This window comes from Bufo bufo, chromosome 3 (assembly GCF_905171765.1).
Source record: "Bufo bufo chromosome 3, aBufBuf1.1, whole genome shotgun sequence".
NCBI classification, from domain to species: domain Eukaryota; kingdom Metazoa; phylum Chordata; class Amphibia; order Anura; family Bufonidae; genus Bufo; species Bufo bufo.
The window spans coordinates 345,376,649-345,389,590 of NC_053391.1; the positions used below are offsets into that span (position 1 = coordinate 345,376,649).

The 12,942-nt window shown below is 52.8% G+C and overlaps 1 long non-coding RNA gene across 1 annotated transcript; it reads right to left on the reverse strand.

Annotated features, from left to right (window-relative positions):
* Nucleotides 1-2,829: 2,829 nt before the first annotated feature.
* Nucleotides 2,830-12,332, reverse strand: LOC120993407. Its single transcript, XR_005777251.1, has 3 exons — nucleotides 12,173-12,332; nucleotides 12,120-12,124; nucleotides 2,830-2,840 (listed from the first exon to the last, which is right to left on the reverse strand). It is a non-coding gene; the product is annotated as an uncharacterized LOC120993407 (long non-coding RNA).
* Between the last annotated feature and the right edge of the window lie 610 nt (nucleotides 12,333-12,942).

The window sequence follows — 12,942 nt, forward strand, 5'->3', positions numbered from 1 at the left end:
ACTGATCATGAAAAAAGGGGTCCTGAGACTTTTAATTACATTACTGCCAATCTATATACACAAGGGTCTTAAAGGGGTTGTCTCACTTCAGTAAGTCGGATTTATTATGTAGAGAAAGTTAATACAAGGCACTTACTAATATACTGTTATCATACATATTGCTTCCTTTGCTGGCTGGATTAATTTTTCCATAACATTATACACTGCTCGTTTCCATGGTTACAGACCACCCTGCAATCCATCAGTGGTGGTCATGCTTGCTCACTATAGGCAAAAGCGTCAGCCTTTCTGTTGGCCTGGACGATGGGAGCGCACATAGGCTAGTGCTTTATCCTATATTGTGCAAGCACGACCACCACTGATGGATTGCAGGGTGGTTGTAACCATGGAAACGAAGTGTATAATGCGATGGAAAAATGAATCCAGCCAGCAAAGGATGAAATATGGATAATAGCATTATATTAAAAAGTGTTTTGTATAAACCTCTACATGATACATGCCACTTACTGAAGTGAGACAGTCCCTTTAAGACCATGTTCTCTTGATCATGGGGGTCCCAGCAGGCAGACCCCACCAATCAGACACTTATCACCTGTCGTGTCATAGCTGTTTCACCTTTTCACATTCCCTATCCTTAAAGATTTTCTTTGGGTTTAAATAAAAATTTAAATAAAAATTACAAATCTGGCCCAAAATATGTGTCAAACTAAAATAGAGATGCTCGCCTGTTAAAGGGCCTGTGTCCACTTTTCTAGTTATCCTCTATCCACAGGATCGTGGATAACTAAGTGATCCGTAGGGGTCTGAACGTTGGCGCCCCCAATGATCCTCCTTCTTAACGGAGTGGCAGGTCGAGCATATGCCCTGCCTCTCCATCAGTTCTCTATGGGGTCGCCAGAGATGGCGGAGTACAGCGCTGACTAATTCCAGTGGTCCCAAAGAGAATGAATGGAGCAGCAGGGCGTATGTGTAGCCTGTCACACCATAAAAAGGGGAACAGGACCCGTTCCTGGGATCAGTGGGGGTTGCAGAATCAGACCCCACTATTCATATAGTTATGCCCTATGGTGTGGAGAGGATAACTTGAAAACCTGCACTCCACCACCAATATCTCTTTACATGGCAGCATATATTGTTCAATAGGTCGGCACTGCAGGTAAAATCTCGTGGTGCTCGCGTCCTAGGATCAGCATCCCATGTAATAGTAGCAATGAAGGAGCGGCACTCACTTCCAGATGTTCTCAACAATTGTGTTTATTGTCACATATGTTCCTGTGACGCGTTTCGACACTCATTGTGTCTTTATCAAACAGTAAAAATCACATGACTTAAGGAGGTAAGATCTTTTCAGACCCCTCATACCACACCGTTACCCCCTATCCCAATAAAACACGTAGTCCGTAATTCTTGGTGGAAAAGGCCATAGCAGCCGTTTTTTAATACAGCACTAATAATCGAACATCATTTATAAACCATACATTAATAAATATCAACAAATAAATACAAACATATCAATACAATGTGCTAACATTTTACTTCTGCGGAAGGATCCTAGAAGGCAACCCTAGCAAGCTGCGATCTTCACTCCACCCATCTTTCCTTTACCCTCGGCCGCACTCGCCGACCCAAGGGCACCAAATCCTCCAAAAACCATATATTCCTCTACCCCTGTAGGCCTTTTTAGCCCAACAGGAGCCCCCAGCTTTCAGCTTACCGAACCACATGGATGCATGTTCCAACGTGTCATGCACCTACTAAACATAGTATTGCCTTCCAGGACCCCCCGTTAACCTGCCACCGACGCACATAGGAGACACCTCACCTATGGACGTCCCGCCACACCCTGTACGCTTGTCATGGTCTTACCTGCTTGCTGCTCTCCTTCGTTTGACATGTGCTGGCGGCCATCTTGGTTTCTGGGTTTCTTGTAGCCTTCCACCCTGCGGCTCCTCCTTCCCCTGGGAGGAGCTGGATGCCTAGCTCATATATATAGGAGGTCTGTGGCTTCAGTTCCTTGCTTGGTCCCCTTGTGTTCACATGTTTCTAAGACTGCTGCTGCTTCTGGTTCCTGATCCTGGCTTTGTCTGACTACCCTGCTGGTTCCTGATCCTGGCTTCGTCTGACTACCCTTCTGGTTCCTGATCCTGGCTTCGTCTGACTACCCTGCTGGTTCCTGATCCTGGCTTCGTCTGACTACCCTGCTGGTTCCTGATCCTGGCTTCGTCTGACTACCCTTCTGGTTCCTGACCTCTGGCTTCGCAAAGACTCTGCTCGGTTTCACCATCCGTTTGGACTTTTGCTTTACAGCTTTATTTTCAATAAAGCCTTCTTATTTTCATTTATCTCTTGTTGTACGTCTGGTTCATGGTTCCGTGACATTAGGACCAAGCCATGAATTCTGACGGTACAGGGCCATCCTCGCTACCCACGCTGGTTGCCAGACTTGATCAGCAGGATCACCTGTTGGATCGGTTCGCTGTGGCGTTGCAAACCCTGCTTGAACGCACGGCTCATTTCGCTCCCGTTGCCGATGGGTCGGTTGTCGCTCCTGGGCTCGCTCCTACTGCCGCTCCGGTTGTTGCGCCAGAGTCTACCCCGACACCTGTTGTTGCGCCTACGGTGTTTCGGGGTATGACCGGTTCTGCCCCTCTTCCACAGCGCTTTGGGGAGGTTTCCTTAACCAGGTGGGCATTTATTTCGAGTTGCTGCCACATGCCTTTCCTACTGAGAGATCAAAGGTGGGCTTCTTGATCTCGCTGCTCTCGGACAAGGCCTTGGCCTGGGCCAGCCCTTATGGGAGAACAACAATCCGGTGGTTGCCGAGTTTTCCGGTTTTGTTGCTTCTCTTCGGAAGGTATTCGATGTGCCGGCTCGTGCTGCCTCTGCTGCGAAGCTCCTTATGTCCATCAGACAGGGTTCACGATCCGTAGCTGAATACGCCATTGAGTTTCATACCCTGGCAGCAGAGGTGGGCTGGAATAATGAGGCTCTGGTCGCTGCTTTCTCTCATGGTCTCTCGGATGCCTTGAAGGATGAGGTTGCAGCTAAGGACCTACCAGTTGAGCTCGAGTCTCTTATTTCTTTCCTGATTTTGATTGACACCAGACTCAGGGAGAGACCTTCCTTTAAGGAGAACCTGCGGAGGTCTTCTAACAGATTGGTGCCTACGTTTGCTGTCCCACCCGTGCCTCCCTCTCCTCCCACGCCTCCTGGGGATGACTTGTCTGGGGGTGAACCCATGCAGCTGGGGTTTGCTCGCCTGTCCGAGGGGGAGAGGGCACTCCGGAGACGCGAGGGCCGATGCATGTACTGTGGTCTCGGTGGGCATTTTCGGTTGGCATGTCCGAACCGTCCGGGGAAACGCTCGTACCCTGAGATCCTGTCGGGGCAGATCTTGGGTGGAGTCTCCTCGTCCCCGGTTTCCCGTGTGACAAACCACTGATCACTGTTGTCCTCTCCTGGGTCGGGGGCTCGGTGACGACCCAGGCGTTGGTGGACTCTGGTGCTGGTGGTTTGTTCATTGATAGTGTGTTCGCTGCCGCCAATTCCATTCCTCTGCAGGCTCGAGGTTCCCCACTGGCTCTTGAGGCGATAGACGGCAGACCCCTTCTGCCGCCACACGTGACTCATGAGACCCTTCCAGTGGGGATAGCCATTGGTGCCGTTCACAGAGAGTCGGTCTGCCTCCAGGTTATTTCGTCTCCACACTACTCGGTGGTCTTGGGGTACCCCTGGCTCCAGAAGCATAATCCGACTTTCGATTGGAGATCGGTCGAGATCCTCTCGTGGTCACCGCAGTGTGGGGCTAGTTGCATCCATGGGTCTGTCAAGTTGCTGTGTACTTCCTCGGACTCTCTGTTGCCTCCTGAATACGAGGAGTACCGGGATGTATTCGATAAGGTGCGCGCGGTTGCCCTACCTCCGCACCGCCCATACGATTGTGCCATAGAGTTACAATCTGGTGCCGTTCCTCCTCGTGGCAAAGTCTATCCACTGTCGGTAGCGAAGAATGAGGCCATGGAGGAGTACGTGAGGGAGGCGCTTTCACGCGGACACATTCGCAAATCTTCGTCCCCGGCAGGGGCTGGATTTTTCTTTGTGAAAAAGAAGGGCGGTGAGTTGAGGCCTTGCATCGATTACAGGGGTCTCAATCGCATCACGATCAAGAACGCTTACCCGATACCCTTGATTTCCGAGCTGTTCGATCGCCTTAAAGGGGCCACGGTCTTTACCAAACTCGACCTGAGGGCGGCATATACCTGGTAAGGATCAAGGCGGGCGATGAGTGGAAGACCGCGTTTAACACCAGGACCGGTCATTACGAATCCTTGGTTATGCCCTTTGGGTTGTGCAATGCGCCCGCAGTCTTTCAGGAATTCATCAACGATGTTTTCCGTGACCTGTTGCAGCAGTGTGTGGTAGTCTATTTGGATAACATCTTGGTATATTCTGAATCCATGGAGGCCCACATTCTGGATGTCAGACGAGTGTTGCAACGGTTACGAGAGAACAAGCTGTTCGGTAAGCTTGAGAAATGCGAATTTCACCGATCCCAGGTAACCTTCTTAGGTTACATCATTTCCGCTGAGGGGTTCTCCATGGATCCTGAGAAGGTTTCGGCTGTCTTACAGTGGCCCCAGCCCAGTGGTCTTCGTTCCCTGCAGCGCTTTTTGGGCTTCGCCAATTATTATCGGAAGTTCATCAGGGGACTTTTCCATGCTGGCCAAGCCTCTCACGGATCTGACCAGGAAGGGCAGTAATTCCCAGGTCTGGCCGCTCGAGGCCATCCGAGCTTTTGAGGCCCTAAAGTCCGCCTTTGTGTCAGCTCCGATTCTGGTCGCATCCCAACCCTGGGTTGCCCTTTGTCCTCGAGGTGGACGCGTCTGAGACGGGAGTAGGCGCCCTTCTGTCTCAGCGTAGAACACCAGAGGGTCCTCTGCTTCCTTGTGGGTTTTACTCCCGGAAACTGTCTTCCGCGGAGTGCAACTATCAGATTGGTGACAGGGAGTTATTGGCCATCGTGCAGGCCCTTAAAGAATGGAGGCACTTGCTCGAGGGTTCGGTGGTTCCGGTTCTCATCCTGACGGACCACAAGAATCTGACCTACCTTTCTGAGGCCAAGAGATTGACACCACGTCAGGCCAGATGGGCTCTGTTCTTGTCACGTTTTAATTACGTGGTCTCCTACCTACCCGGTTCCAAGAACATCAGGGCGGATGCCTTATCATGGCAGTACTCCGAGCTGTCCAGGGAGGAGTCGATTCCGACTTCGGTCATACCTCCGAATCAGATCCTGGCCGCCATTCGCACCAGCCTGACCTCTCCCCTGGGTGAGCAGATTTTGGCGGCTCAATCTGGTGCTCCCTCTGGGAGACCCAACGGCAGATGTTTTGTGCCTGAGGAGTTGCGCACTCGGTTGGCATCCTGGAAAGAATCAGCTGTCCTGGGCTGTTTCACGTCTGTTCTGGTGGCCTTCCCTACGTTCCGACATCGCCGCATATGTAGCGGCATGCTCCGTTTGTGCCCAGAGTAAGTCCCCTCGGCACCTTCCGTTGGGCCTTCTGCAACCCATAGCCACCGGGGAGCGCCCATGGTCACACCTGGGGATGGATTTCATTGTGGACCTCCCTGCATCCCGAGGCCATACGGTCATTCTCATGATTGTGGATCGGTTTTCCAAAATGTGCCACTGTGTTCCTCTCAAGAAGTTACCCTCTGCACAAGAGTTGGCCACGATTTTTGCAGGGAGGTCTTCCGGTTGCACGGTTTGCCTAAGGAGATTGTGGTCGGATCGGGGGAGTCCGGTTGTGTCCAGGTTCTGGCGCGCCTTTTGCTCCCAGTTGGGGATTCATCTCTCCTTCTCCTCGGCCTTACCACCCTCAGTCCAATGGGGCCGCAGAACGATCCAATCAGGCCTTGGAGCAATTCCTTCGTTGCTATGTCTCCGATCACCAAGACAATTGGGTTGACCTCCTGCCTTGGGCTGAGTTTGCCAGGAACACAGCGGTGAACTCTTCCTCTGGGACGTCTCCCTTCATGGCCAATTATGGGTTCCAACCTGCCGTGTTACCGGAGGTATTCTCTCCCCAGGATATTCCGGCTGTGGAGGATCACCTTTCCGTCCTACGTGCTTCTTGGGTACAGATCCAGAAGTCCCCTTGAGGTCTCTGCGCAGCGCCAGAGACTCCAGGCTGATCGCAGACGAGCGCCTGCTCCTTCCTACCAGGTCGGAGACCGTGTATGGTTGTCCACCCGCAACCTCAACCTTCGAGTGCCCACTCCCCAAGCTGGCGCCTCGCTTTGTTGGTCCCTTCCGAGTGCTTCGCAGGGTAAACCCGGTAGCCTATGCCCTTGCGCTTCCTCCTGGCATGCGGATCTCCAACGTGTTTCATGTCTCCCTGTTGAAGCCACTGGTGTGTAATCGTTTCACTTCCTCGGTTCCTCGGCCTCGTCCGGTCCAAGTGGGCAATCGTGAGGAATATGAGGTGAGCAATATTCCTCACTCACGCCTGGTCCGCGGTTGGTTGCAGTTTTTGGTCCATTGGCGTGGTTATGGTCCAGAGGAGCGTTCCTGGGTTCCCTCCGCAGATGTCCATGCTCCTGCCTTGCTCCGAGCCTTCCACGCACGCTTCCCTCAGAAACCGTTTGTGCTCCGCGGAGGAGGGGCCCTTGATGGGGAGGTACTGTCATGGTCTTACCTGCTTGCTGCTCTCCTTCGTTTGACATGTGCTGGCGGCCATCTTGGTTTCTGGGTTTCTTGTAGCCTTCCACCCTGCGGTTCCTCCTTCCCCTGGGAGGAGCTGGATGCCTAGCTCATATATATAGGAGGTCTGGTGGCTTCAGTTCCTTGCTTGGTCCCCTTGTGTTCACATGCTTCTAAGACTGCTGCTGCTTCTGGTTCCTGATCCTGGCTTCGTCTGACTACCCTGCTGGTTCCTGATCCTGGCTTCGTCTGACTACCCTTCTGGTTCCTGATCCTGGCTTCGTCTGACTACCCTGCTGGTTCCTGATCCTGGATTCGTCTGACTACCCTGCTGGTTCCTGATCTTGGCTTCGTCTGACTACCCTTCTGGTTCCTGACCTCTGGCTTCGCAAAGACTCTGCTCGGTTTCACCATCCGTTTGGACTTTTGCTTTACAGCTTTATTTTCAATAAAGCCTTCTTATTTTCACTTATCTCTTGTTGTACGTCTGGTTCATGGTTCCGTGACAACGCTGACTCCAAACCATCCCTGTGTCGAACCACAAAACCACCCTGCCGCCGAACGAAGCGCCCCACCTCCTTATTCAATTTTGCCCGAGCCTTGTTGATGCGGTCTACCGACCTCGCAAAACGCAACGCACTCCTCGCTACCACCTCCGACCACACAACAACAAATCCGGGAACTCCTCCATCAGACGCAGCAGATCCAATTTGATGTCCCTAATGGACATCCCTCGAGCGGCGAACACCTAAGTCATTCCCACCCACATGCAAAACAACAATGTCCGGGCACCTGTCCAAGGAGGCAAAAGGAATTCAGGCAACACGCGCCCCCACAACATACCCCGCAAACCTATCCACCGGACCTGCAACTCACCCGGCTGGAAACCTAACTGCCGACCGCTCCTTCGCACATCTGCTCTCAACGCACCCCAGTATACATAGGAATGACCGAAAATGCACGCCAAACAAGAACGCGAACCTGTAAACAAAAAAAGAAACAAACAGTGACCCAACAAACAGATCTCCCCCCCAACACACCAATATCACAACATGTGCGGACGAATATAAGAACGAAAACACGCAGACTCCCACCGGCCAATCCGCATAATGACATCCTCACCCAAACCCATCTGGCGGCTTCCGTCGCCGCGCCAATACGAAAAGAATGTGACGCAAACTCACTCGCCACATAACCTGCCGCTGTCAAACACTTCCGGAAAACCGCCACAAACTGATAACGCGACAAAGCCGAGCCATCCGCATGGACCAGCAACACATCCCCCCACTCGGGCCGAAGCACCAGAAAATCCTCCAAACAACGCACAGGACACACCACAGAACCCGGCAGAGGCTGCAACACAATGCACACACCCCTACCCACCTGGTCCGTCTTGGACTTTCGCAAAACACACCGCAAACCCCCTTCATAAACACTCACATCCTCCCGCAACAAGCCACCCCAACGCACACGACTAGCAGCCACCAACTCAGAAACCCTAAATGCCCCAAAGAAAGCCAAGGAAAAGGCTGCTCTAAACAAACACACCTCATACCAAGACTTACACACGCTCCCGCCCGATCCCACAACAACTGCAAAATCTGAAAAGAAACCGGAAGACGGGAATCCTTCCTCACCACACTGCGACGATACCCCTTCAACGCCTGCCGCACCAAAAAACTCCAGGATACATCAGCCAAACCCCTCATTCGCAACCAAAAAGCTACAGCCGCCACCCTCTTAGCCGCCACAGAAAAGGACAGACCATCGTTAAACGACATTCACACAAAATAAACCAGCAACGAGTGAAAATCCTCCACCCCTCTGCAACCCCCCACCTGCTCCATCAAACGTTCCCACTGCGACCACACCAAAGAATAAGCCGACCACGTACTGCTACTCACGGACCGTTGCACCAGATCTAAAGAGACCCCAAGGCCACGCTCCAGAGCCACTGAGGACACAGCAGACCCGTCACCTCCGCGCCCGGAACCAAGCTGCGAAAACGATCCCACTGGGAAACGAGAAAGAGCATCAGCGATGGAATTATCTACCCCAGGGTACATGAACTGCTACAAAACACGCATTCAACTTCAGACCATTCAAAACCAAATGACGAAGTAATCGCACCACCGGGGGCGAATTTGCCGACTGACTATTCACCGCCTGCACCACCCCTAAATTGTCACAACAAAAACGCACCCCGCTTATTCCTCAACAAATCCCCCCACAACTCGGTAGCCAAAACAATAGGGGAACAATTCCAACAAAGCCAAGTTCCCAAGGAAACCGGCAACCCTCCACTCCTCCGGCCAAGCACCCGCACTCCATTGCCCCTGACAAAAAGCCCCGTAACCACACGAACCAGACGCGTCCGTAAACAACTCCAAATCCACATTAAAAACAGGCGACTCCATCCACACCGAACGGCCGTAAACTCACTCAAAAAACTCTCCACACTTCCAAATCTGCACGCACCTCCGCCGACAACCGCACAAATGAAATGGGGCCTTCACACCCGCGGTGGCCATAGACAAACGCCTACAAAAAACCCGACCCATAGGCAAAATCCTACAGGCAAAATCAACTTACCAACACGGACTGTACCCGTCTAAGCTGCGCCTTCCTAGCATTCCGCAGCCAACCACTTCACAACGTAAGTCCTCCACCTTATCCAAAGGCAACCGACACTCCATAGCAACGCTGTCAATCTCAATACCCAAGAACTTCACCATTGTAGCCGGACCCTCCGTTTTCCCTCACGCGCCAACGGAACCCCAAAACTCGCAGACACCCCGCTCCATGGTATGTGTGACAAACTGCCATTTGCCACTGGGCATTGTAGAGGACTTATGGCTAGCCTTCCTGCCCTACGACTATGGCCCCGGGACATGTTACCCTTCAAGAACAGAACTATGCCGCGTGTCTGGACTGTTCTTAGGACCGAACGCGGTCAGCAGTGTATACTAAAGAATCTATGGAACTGTTTTGGGCAGGAAATTGTGCTTGCGGTCAGTCATAAAGGACTTCCACTTAACTTTTGATCCGCTGGAGGGATTTGTGTGATTTTTGGAAGTGTTTATGTTTGATGTAAGCTGAGTTTAAATATGTAATTTTTATGGAGATGGAATGTATGGTTTTAAAGTTACAGGAGTATGTTTTAAAAACTGTATTTTTACTGTCTGTGATAGTTATGTTAATCCATAATTATATCACAGACAGAAAGGGAGGATTTTGTGTGTTTGGGTGGGGATTCCTGTCCTGTTGTCTCTCTGTATGTATTGGCGATGTCCTTTGTCCTGAGAGATAATTGAATTACTTCTCGGTTGTCTCCAGGACAGAGGATATTTTGTATTCGTCTGTCTGTGGTGATTGCATCAACCCAGTGTGAGTAATTCTATCACGGACAGAGGGGAGGATTTTGTGGGGATGTGTTGTAATATATTGATTGGTTGTATTTCAAACCCCTGTGGGGCAGAACTATGTTTTTGGGTTTGTGAATAAAAGAGGCTGTATGTGAAGTACAGTGAGTCCTGTTTTAAACCCTTCAAAACGCAGCATCGTCTCGTTATTGGAGGGAATTGCTGTGTCACGCTGGGGATTGCTATGCTCTGCATATTCCCTGGAGGAGAGATCTTTCCCACACGGTCCTGAATGCTGGAGGTTCATTCGGGTGAAGGAAGACGGCGCGGCTCCAGTTAAGCTACGGCGGTTGTGGAGTCTGCGGTGCTTGTGGTCCTCGGCGCAAGCTAGGAAGCGTCCATTAACGGAAGCGGATCCGTTACAGTATGCAACAAAACCGAACACACCCTGGACCTTGCCGGCCCTAAAAACAAAAAATCATCAAGGTAATGCCAGCACAGAACTCCATCCCGCCTCCTGCCGCACCACCCAATCCAAAAAAGAACTAAACGTTTCAAACAACGAACACGAGATCGCACATCCCATAGGCAAACAACAATCCACAAAAAACTGTCCCTCCCATTTTAAAACCAAGCAAACAAAAACTATCCGGGTGAACAGGTAGCAAGCGAAACGCCGCCTCAATATCAGTCTTTGCTAACAATGCACCCTGCCCAAAACGGCGCACCCACCGAAATCGCCTCATCAAACAACGTATAAGACACAGAGCATAACTCATCGTCAATCCCATCATTCACAGAACACCCCGCCGGGTAAGACAAATTATGAATAAGCCGAAATTTGCCAGGCTCCTTCTTCGGGACCAACCCCAAAGGCGAGACCCACAAATCCGGCAACGGACAATCGAGGAAAGGGCCCACAACCCTCCCGGCTGACACTTCCTTCGCAATTTTTTCGGAAACCACCTCCGGCCGCTGCAATGCTGAGGACAAATTACGCACCGCAACCCCCACTCCTACTGCCGAACACGGAATCCTAAAGCCATCCCGAAACCCCGCCAACAATAAAGCTGGCCGCCTCCCTATTTGGCTATGTCTCTAGAAAGGGCCCCATCACGTCCACCCCTCACCGGGGTCACCCCTCTTCTGCGCAGCCTCAAATCCATTCCCTCTACCACGCTTGAAACACCGCACAAAGCTGTGGGCACCGCCACAACCGAGGCATTCATGCTTAAACCGACATTCCGACAGGTACTTGCAGTGACCCTCATTGAACTGCCAGCAACAACCTCTCCTGACCCCTCCTGCTGTCTCTGACGCCGAGGAACCCCCGGCTGCCCCACGAAAGGGCTGGCTCACCCCTTTTGGCGCTGTCATCAAACGCATCCACAGACCTATGTCCTTATGGTCCCACCGAATGCTAGGCCTGACCGCCTTCCTCTGACGAAACTGCTCATCATACCTGAGCCACGCCACACCTCCATACGTCTGATACGCCTCCCCTATAGCGTCCATGTAGCAAAAAAGAGTCCGAACAATACTCCGGCACCTTTTCACCCACCACATAGCCAGAATAGCAAAGGCCTGCAACCAATTCAAAAAGGTACGTGGAATCAGCCTGTATCTCCGCTTCTCCCTCCTCCTCCTTCTTACTCTCATCCGGTTTTACCCTATCCAATTGAAACTTGTCCAACGGAAGCAACGAGAATATCTCCACATACTCGTCCCTTCCAAATCTTCTCCCTGACCTCAGCCTTCAAATGAGCCCCCAATGGCCCCTCGAATCACACATAAACTTCACCCTTAGCAGCATCCGCCAGCCTGACATCCTCCCCAGTACCTTGACTACCTCCCACTCCCGACGACTGCCGCCGCCGACGTCCCCACCCCGACTGCAGGGAGAGCCCCCCACACCAGCCGCATCCAAACGCTCACCGTCCCCAACCGCAGGCGCAGCAGCCCATACTGCAGCCGGAGACGACACAGCCCCAGATTTCCAACGAGAATACAAAGTCCACATACCCGCCAATAACTCCCGCGCTAACCGTCCTGACCAGACCTGCACCCCCCACCCCCACTCCAGAATCTCGCCCCGACGTCCTCTCACCTGGCTGTCCCTGGGGCGTCCTCCCAGCAGCCGCCGACCGCACCGTAGCACTTCTCTGCGACGATTCCACCGACAACCTGGACGTAGAGGGACATGCGCCGACTGCATCATCCGTCTGGCCCTCGATCTCCCAAGCCTCCTGGCTGACTTCTCCGTCTTCTAGCGCCTGTTCCTCACGAAACCCCGCCATGATCCAAATGGCGTGTCTGCGACACGATCACCTCCCTGCAAGCAGGCCCACCTCCCGGCAGCCGCAGACTCGGTCGTCCTCCACTTCAATATCACTAAACTCCGGGCTCCACGGGTGTCCCACCGTGAGCCGCTAATGCACGTCCCTCAGGAACAGTGTCCAACTGCTGCACTGAGGATGGAGCGAGGCCCAGGCCCCCAGCCAGCGTATCCATCTGTATATTGCTGCCTGGCACATAAGACGTACCAGCAGGTGGCGATAGTCCCGACCTAGCACTCTGCAGCTGCACAGTAGACCCAAGCCTCCGGCCTGCAGACCGAGACCGCGACGCTGCCGGCAACCTCCTGGCTGATTCAACCGCCGCTGGGCCCGCCCGCGCGAGCAGAACGCACAGCCCGCAACCTCTGCACTTCTTGCCTCCACACCCACCGCCAACTGCCAGCACCAGCCGCGATGTCTCAAGTACCCACCGCCCCGGCCCTCACCTGGGGTAAGTGAACCGCGTCCTCCCGCCTGTTCCTCAAACGACCACCGCCAGAAACCTGGGCTCTACTACTACGCCCGGACCGCGCACCGCCGG